Genomic DNA, 9,083 nt, shown 5'->3' with positions numbered 1-9,083 from the left:
GATGGAAGAAAGCATGTCCAAACTGGGCTCCGTGAGATGTGTGAGCCACGGGGAATGGATGGAGCCAATTGGTGTATCCCTTGTGTGTGCCTCAGAGAGATTCATTGGCAGCTGCCATTTGAATGGGAAGACAGTGTTTCGGGGACTTGTCTGGGGCTGGGGGATTCATCCTGAGTGATTTCAGTCTCAGGTAACCCAGGAGGCACTCGCCATTTCTAGTTCACTGACTGCAGTTGTCTGTCAATGGGGTTAGAAATTGTAAACAGGGCTTGGCTACTCCAAAGACGCAGAGACTGCCCTGATCTTTAGGGCTCTGGGATTCCTTGGACCGGGTCAGATTCCTTGAGAGAGGCACTCATAGCAATGGCCACCCCTGAATCGTCTGATGTGAGCCAAACTCAGTGGGTCAGAGAGCTCTACATACTTGCGTTCGGAGGAATGCTTTACGTCCAAAGTATCAAACCCGGCCAGTTTCTCTGCTGCAGCTGCAGCTTTCTTAGATTCTCAGGATTAGAAAACAAAGGCAAATATGCTGTCAGTGGCCTCAGTTCTGGGTCTTGTCTTCTGTATTTTCACTTTCTTTTGCCTACTGTTTTCATTTTTTTGTACCTCATATTTTGCAGGAGTTGTGGCCTTGAAAATTTGGCATGTGTGTAAAGAAGACTGCATGGTTGAACCATTAGAGAAGCTTGCTGTTAAAGGAAACACTGCAGTGATGCAGTTTGTAAAGGGAAGAATTCTTTGGTTGTGACAAATAGGCACGATTTAATGAGACTGCTTGGGAATAACCTCTGAGTTTAAAGTATTTGTTGTTCATAAATTGAGACTCTCTGTGACAGTAGATGAAGTTCTGCCACTGTATATTTGACAAAAGAGGAAACAGAGAATGATATAGGGATTATCTGTGACTTTTATTATTCATGTAACTATTCAGAACTCTTGGTCGGGGGGTCTCAGTCTGTGGGTGGATGCTGCAGTATGTTTTGGTGTTTGTCATGTGTGTGTAGCTATCTTGTCATCCCTAAGCTTATTGAGTCAGGGCAGACTAGGTATAGGGCCTGAGTTGATTACAGTCTATTCCCTTCCAGGTCAATGGAGGTGTTTTGGCAATTCCCAGGACCACCAAAGTTGATGTAGATTTGCATTGTGTGGAGAGGCAGAGGATGTGGCGGTAAGAGTCCGGCAGGTCTGCTGTTGGATTGGCCAGGGTCCACCAACAGGAAATCGAAGTCAACAAGAAGGCGAGTGCAGGTAATGGAGCCAGGTCCAAAGTTGAAAACGATTAGATCATTTCCTCGCCAGCAAGAGTGAGGGCCGTGGTAGACCAGAAAGACATGAGTGCTTCATGAAGCCAAGGTCAACAGCCTGCCAAGTCAAAGGGCGGTTGAAGCAAGAGTGGCTATGGGTAAAATGGAGAGACCTGACTCTTCCACTCACTTCTGCCTGAACTTTGTCTTGCTGGGCCTTAGTTTCTTCAACCTCTTTAAAATGTGGTTATATTAGAGGAGTTAACTTTCAAACTTACTGTGTTTAAGGCACTGTAACCCTTTCTATAAAGAAGATTTTTATAAGAAAACCCTGTGTGTGTGTATTAGTTACTCAGTCGTGTCTGACTCTTTGCAACCCCATGGCCTGTAGCCCACCAGGCTCTCTGTCCATGGGATTGTCTAGACAAGAACACTTGGAGTGGGTTGCCATTCCCTTTTCCAGAGGATCTTCCCAACCCAGGGATTGAACCCTGGTCTCCTACATTGCAGGCAGATTCTTTACCATTTGAGCTATAGGGAAGTCCTTCAGAAAACCCTATATACATAAAAAAAAAGTGGGTATGCTCCAGTTGGCACTGAGGGGAGCAGGACTGGGTACCAGAGCCCTAACTACATGGCCCCTGTCTTAAATATCATGGTGATTCCTTCACCTCCCAGGGACTGCATTCAAAGGTATTGGATAAATTTTTTAAATCCTTTCTAGCCCACGGGTTGGTCAATAAGATTTTGAAATCATCACTGACTTTCTTCTAAAGCTGCTCATGGGTTTCTAGAGCAGCTTTTGCCTGCAGGGCAGCCCCCTCCTGATTTCGGAAGGAGTCCTCTTCACAGGGCCTGGTCTCTCTGCCAGTCACAGGCCAACCAGAAGTTTCTGCAGGCCAGCTGAGTAACCAGAGCCAAGAGGCCCTCGACCAGACCTGGAAGGCACGGTGGACATACACATTGTCCTCTGTCTGCTTGAATAGACCCCACGGAGTGTTAGGGAGCCCTCTGTGCACCAAGCCCTCTAACCTTGTGGGAGGTGGGGAGTTTGGAGGCAGCAGGTGGGTGTTGAGATTCCCAGTCTGTGGGATTAGAAAGTGAAAGTGGTGGAGAAGCAACACCAGCAATAATACCAGCATTTACCCCACACGCAAAAGTCTCTCAAACAAGAAATATTAGAAAGGAGGAAGAAACACAGTAGCATCTTACTTTCCTACAGAGACCAAGTTCAAGTTCCAAAACCAAGTCCCGCTGGGGTCAGGGATCAGTAGCCCCTTTCCTGTATGCAAAAGTTCTGTCTTAGACTTCTTTACTTATGCTCTAACAGGAGCTCAAGTTTCATTCAAACTACACGGTAAAAATAAATAAATAAATAAAATCCCTTACACTGTATATTCACAAAATGCTTTTTACTTAAAAAAAAACAAAAATCTATACAGTCAGAAATTCAGAGTCTTCTGACATACTTGATATAATCAAGGGAGAAAACCTGAACTTCAATATTAATACCTGGACTGTTGTCCCAGCTCTGCTCCAAGCTGAGTGACTTTGGGCAAATCACTTGGGCTTTCCGTGCCTGGGTTGATGTCTGATAAACTGAAAGAACACCCAACCATAGCAAGGAGACAGTGAAGCACTAGCTGTGAACTTTGAGAGTGGTCGCCCTGCTCTGTAAATCTACTGGAATGGTCAGTATGCAGCAGGTGAACACAGATATGAATACCTGGAGGGGTGGTGTGGTCCCATCTACAGAGCATGGGGTCACCTGGGCCGAGACTGCTGATCTCCCCCGCTGGTCACTGCTCTTCTGTTAAATCACCAGTACCAGCTTTGTGCCCAGGGCAGGAGCCAGTCTCCCCGCCCCCTCAACGATGGCTGAGTTTGGGCTCCAGCACCTGGAGCCTGACGCCCACTCGCCTGGCCTCCTTACTTGGCATTCTGCCTGCCTGGGACTAGGGGAGTAGTTTGGAATTTCAGCAGCACCCTATGCAGGCAATAAAAACCTAGGAGGTCAGAGAAGGAGGAAATTTAAAGAGAAGGAAGGAGAGGAAAGGAGTGAGTCAGAAAGCTCTGAAGGGAAAGGAACTGCTCCCTTTGCCAGAAGGTTGGTTATTATATGAAGAATACATATTCACTGTAGGAAAAATATAAAGTAAAGGAAGATAAAAGAACTTGTTAGTCACATCACCTGGAATTAATACAGTTAATATTTTAGCTATTTTACTTTGTGGCTTTTTACATACACACACACACACCAATATGAAGAGGATCATAGTTCTGTACTGGTAAATGTCTTACGAGTGCATGGAGGAGAGGCCATCACAATTGGAGCATTTGCCAATTTCCATGGTGTAAATGCTTCCACCGTAGCTGATTTCCAACTACCAATGTGATGTCAACCACCTTGCAAAATTCCTGATAATTTACCATTCAGCTTTTGGGGACCAGCAAGAGCACACCACTGACCAAGTTTTGTTTTCTAATTAGTCTTGCCTCGCTCACAATATAGGCCAAAAGTCCTTATGCTTAAATGTTTGAAAGTTGTATTTATCAAATTACCTATTTTTTGAAACAGTACTGTTTCCTTTTTGGAATTTAGAGCTGGATCACTTTCTATGCCACTAGTTGTAAATGGTGCCTATAGTTAGACTTTGCCTATTTCTCGTGTTCTGGCGATCCTTATGTGAGTGGGGAGTGGACCCCAACTTTATTAGATGGGAGGAACAGAAATGTAGTTGGAAAAAAAAAAAAAGATTAATGTGATCATGCAAATGGTGACCCGGAACTGATTCTGCAGCCCATTCTCCCAGGACGGATTTGACTTAATGGAGGCAATTTTCTCCTTTGCAATCCTTCTCCTCAGCCCAGCAGCTCAGCTCTAGACTTGTCACTCATTTTTTTTTTTTTTCTTTTTTGGATGGAAATCGGTGCTCCTCCTGTCTGTCAGATGAAAATGGGCTGCAACTGTTTGGCCCACGTCAAACCCACTAATCAGGTCCATGTTTTCCTTGTTGAATGGGAGCTTTGGGGAATTGCAAGGGGCAGAGGGAGTGGAGGGCCGCACTCACACAGCAGCAGAGTGTGAGTGTGTTTTCATCTCCCACTTGGCTCCACGTTGAGCTGGTGGACTCTTACATCTATGGTAAGAGTCAGCTAGGTGGAAAAAGTAGTTGGTGCCAAAGCTCTCCCACACTGGAGTTTTAATTGCCTTCGAAGAGGCTGAGCTTTGTGAGCTTCTGATAATAAACCTGGCTCTCCCAGGCAGGCCTGGTGAGTTCAGACAGGGAGTTTCCAGGTAAGACTGGATAGGTGTGGGCAGTGGGGTGTTGTAAGTGGGCCCTGGGCCACGGGGAGTCCGTTGCTGCAGTTCTACGAAGGGAAGGCTTAGCCTTGGCCTCCACCTCTGGAGTGTGAATATTTGTTGTTGTTCAGTTGTTAAGTCGTGTCCAACACTTTATGACCCCATAGACTGCAGCACGCCAGGCTTCCCTGTCCTTCACTATCTCCTGGAGTTTGCTCAAACTCATGTCCATTGAGTCAATGAGGGAAGAAGTCAAACCTTGACTTCTAGCCCCAGGTCTGTCCAATTCCTTGGGTCATCTCTGACTCCTTTATCCCTTTCCCCACCAACCTGATACCAAATGGTCACCTAGACTGGGCAACTCTGCCTCTGGTCCAAGAAGCTACTCCCACCTGGTCCCCACTGCCTTGATCCAGATGTTCATATATCACCAGAACCATGAGGACAGTCTTGTAATAGGCCTTCCTGATGGCTAGTCTCAGTCTATAAAAATGCCATCCATATCTCTAAACACACACACACACATTTTTAAAATCATCACTGTAATATATGTTCACAAGAATTTAAAAAATGCAGATGTTCAAAGGTGAAAAACCACTCATGGACTTAACTTCCTTGAGGTAAAAACAGTTATCATTTTTGTGAATATCCCTCAAAGAGATTGTTTAGGAATGAAAATATTCAAAACTACTTTGCAACTTCTTCTTCACATATTTTAGTGAACATTTTTGCACATTGATACTTCTCTAGAATGAAATCACAAATTTGGTGATATCTTTCCCTTGCTTAAATAATTCTATAAATAGCCCCCCACTCACCCCCCAAACAACCAAAATCCATTGGCTACATGTGGAAGGTCAAATTCCTTGGAACAGGAGGGAAGGTCAAACATAACCAGACTCACCCACCAGCCCCGACTCTCTCTCTATGCCACCATTTTTTTTTGCCTGAATACAAAGCCTGCATGTTTACTCTGAGAATTCCATATGAATTGGCTTGTGTATATGACTTCTACCTCCCCCATTTCCCACTTTGTGAATTCTTTCATTCTTTAAGATTTATCTTAAATTATGTATGTGTCTGTCCCTAGGAAAACTGGGAATCTCTTGAGGGCAGAAACAGAACTTGGTTTGTATTTTTAGCAACTTGTGGTCATGCCTGGCACAGGGCAGTAGGCACTCGGTAAATATTTATGGAATGAATTGGCCTCGCTTTGGCATGTCTGTTTTTATCCTCTTGCCAGTTCCATGCGTTGATTTGTATTAGTGTCCATGATTAATCCAATATTGTATTTTCTTTTCCTCCTTTACTGTGTCTATGTCTTAACCACATTCAAATAAGAGCCCCTGGCTTGGAGCCATTCACTTCTTTAGTTGTGTCATTGCTTGTGGATTTAAGATGTCATTAGTTTCTAGTGGCTTTACCATACTATTTTGGAATCCCTGAGACGCAAACTCACTTTTTCAGAGTCAACAGCCCAGAGTCAGCCCTCTTCTGAAGAACTGATGTATAGGTTTATGGAAATGCTTGAAACAGGAGAAGGTAGTAGAGTTTACGAAGTGGGAGCCCCAAGCCAGGGGGCTAACTCAACACTCAGAGGAGGTGAAGGGGGCAGGAAACGTCAAGGGCATTAAGAGTAGAGTGTGATATAATTGGCCCAGAGCTCTGGCCATGAGCTGTGGGATTCAGTACCTTAAAGATGCCTGAGGGACTCTGGCCTCTGCCTGTGCTTCAGAGAAAAATGTATGTTAGTTCAGACATCACGTGCTGTTTCTTGTGGATCTGAAGATGCTTAAATATGGAGGTTTCACCTGAGGGAGGAGTAAACTTATTTTCAACAGTTCATCAACAAACATTAAACTAGAGCTATTTTTATTCAAACTCATAGAAAAGGGAAAACTAATCAATTCCACTCCTACTGTGGGCAATATCCATAGAGAAATAAGGATGAGCAAATGTCTGCCCTTTGGATGGAAGTCGAGACAGATAGATCCACATTTATTGCTGCGAATCTCAGAATTTTAAATGTCTGCCTTTGACATTCCCTTTTAATAGAAGCTGCAAGAGCGACTTCACTTTCACTTTTCACTTTCATGCATTGGAGAAGGAAATGGCAACCCACTCCAGTATTCTTGCCTGGAGAATCCCAGGGACAAGGGAGCCTGGTGGGCTGCCGTCTATGGGGTCACACAGAGTCGGAGACAAATGAAGCGACTTAGCAGCAGCAGCAGCAGCAGCAGCAGCAGCAGCAAGTGCATACCCAAGTAGTAAAGATCCTATCCAAACCAGCTTCAAGAGGAAGAATATTCAGTGGTTCTCTAGTGTCCACAGTGTCTTCAAGTCCCAACTCTGTAGTCGCTCTCACTCTGCCTTCCTCAGCATCAAGCTTCATTTCAGGCTAATATCAAGATGGCAGCATCAATCTAGCCATCCAACCCAGTCCTGATGGTATCCGGAGGAAGAAGAGGGACCAGCACTTCTTGGCACTTTGTCTTAGGAGTTAGGTGAGGTTTTCTAGAAGATCCCTGGAAGGTTTCACCTCATGACTCAATGACAGTATTGGGTCACCTGCCCAGTCCTGAAACCATTGCTGGCCAGGAGAGGGTGTTACCAATGATCAGTTACATCCATCTTTAGAGCTGAGGTACCTATTTTATGGATGAATCCCTGAGCAAAATCAGAATTCTGTTAGGGAGTGAAAAAGAAGGAATGGACGCTGGGTAGACAGTCAACTCCAACTCAAAACAAGCCACAGAGTTGGTTGCCAACTGTATACTCTAGTGACTTTCAGGTTTTTAGTTGGTGCATTCAAACAAAGTCTAACCTAGAAAAATAAATGAACTGATAAAATCAGAGCAGTTGTGGTTGTAAATCTACCCAAGATTGTGGTCATAAGACCATTGTTTGACAATCACAAGTTGAGTACTTCTTGTGTTTACATCAAAATTTTCTTTATTCCTGTCTCCTTTCATCCTTACAACACAGTTGTACTATATGGGAAAAGAGGTCAGCTGGCCAGAGAGGACCAGTATTTACAGACTCCAGGCAAGCAGGGCTTTCAAGGAAGACATCTGGGCTGGGAGTAACAGGCTGGGCCCATGAGACCAGGGGTGAGGTGACAGGGAGCTGGGAAGAGAAGTTTTCCTGAGTAGGGTAATAAACTGCGGTTCGGGGCTGATTCATTCATTCTGCCTGCCTAGTGTGTGTGGCCCCGGCCCATGGGTGATGTTTTCATCCAGAAGGAAGTGAAAGGCCTGTTGAGGCGGGAGCAGAGATGCTGGGTAGGACTGATTCACAGAGGGCAGAGAAGGCACGCAGGCCAAAGGCTCTAAGATCTTCACTTTGAGATGGGGTAGGTATAGGTTTGCCATGTAAAATACAGAATGTCTAGTTAAACCTGAAAATCAGATAAACAATGAGTACAAATTTTAGTATAAATATGTCCCAAATATTGCATTTTTCTTGTTGAGTCACTAAATCATGTCTGACTCTTTGAGACCCCATAGACTGCAGCACATCATGCTTCCCTGTCCTTCACTATCTCCCAGAGTTTGCTGAAATTCATGTCCATTGAGTCAGTGATGCTATCTAACCATATATTAAGATGTACTACATACTTGGCCAATACTAAAGAAAGGCAATGCCAAAGAATTTTCAAACTACCACACGATTGGCACTCATCTCACACACTAGTAAAGCAATGCTCAAAATTCTCCAAGCCAGGCTTCAACAGTACATGAACTGAGAACTTCCAGATGTTCAAGCTGGATTTAGAAAAGGCAGAGGAACCAGAGATCAAATTTCCAACATCTGTTGGATCATAGAAAAAGCAAGAGAATTCCAGAAAATGCCTACTTCTGCTTTATTGACTATGCCAAAGCCTTTGACTGTGTGGATCACAACAAACTGTGGAAAATTCTTCAAGAGATGGGAGTACCAGAGCACCTTACCTGCCTCCTGAGAAATCTGTGTACAGGTTAAGAAGCAACGTTAGAACCAGACATGAAACAATGAACTGGTTCCAAATTGTGAAAGAAGTATGTCAAGGCTGTATATTGTCACCCTACTTATTTAACTTCTATGCAGAGTACATCATGAGAAATGCTGGGCTGGATGAAGCACAAGCTGGAATCAAGATTGCCGGGAGAAATACCAATAACCTCAGATATGAAAATGACACCACCCTTATGGCAGAAAGTAAAGAACTAAAGAGCCTCTTGATGAAAGTGAAAGAGGAGAGTGAAAAAGCTGGCTTCAAATTCAACATTCAAAAAACTAAGATCTGATCCCATCACTTCATGGCAAATACATGGGGTAACAATGGAAACAGTGACAGACTTTATTTTCTTGGGCTCCAAAATCACTGCAGATGGTGACTGCAGCCATGACATTAAAAGACACTCACTCCTTGGAAGAAAAGCTATGACAAACCTAGACAGCATATGAAAAAGCAGAGATATTACTTTGCCAACAGGGTCCATATGGTCAAAGCTATGGTTTTTTCCAGTAGTCATGTATGGATGTGAGAGTTG

General features: G+C 44.2%; 1 protein-coding gene across 1 annotated transcript in view; it reads left to right on the top strand.

Annotated features, from left to right (window-relative positions):
- The first annotated feature begins 980 nt into the window (after positions 1-980).
- PDZD2 (PDZ domain containing 2) overlaps positions 981-9,083 on the top strand; it is a 288,393-nt gene continuing 280,290 nt past the window's right edge. Inside the window, exon 1 of the mRNA XM_010853853.1 lies at positions 981-1,251. The gene's annotated coding sequence lies outside the window, so the exon portion shown is untranslated. The remainder of the gene's footprint in view (positions 1,252-9,083) is intronic.

Source organism: Bison bison, unplaced genomic scaffold (assembly GCF_000754665.1).
Source record: "Bison bison bison isolate TAMUID 2011002044 unplaced genomic scaffold, Bison_UMD1.0 scf7180017864331, whole genome shotgun sequence".
Taxonomy (NCBI): Eukaryota; Metazoa; Chordata; class Mammalia; order Artiodactyla; family Bovidae; genus Bison; species Bison bison.
Note: the sequence above shows the minus strand (reverse complement) of the source record. Positions and strands in the feature narration are given on the sequence as shown.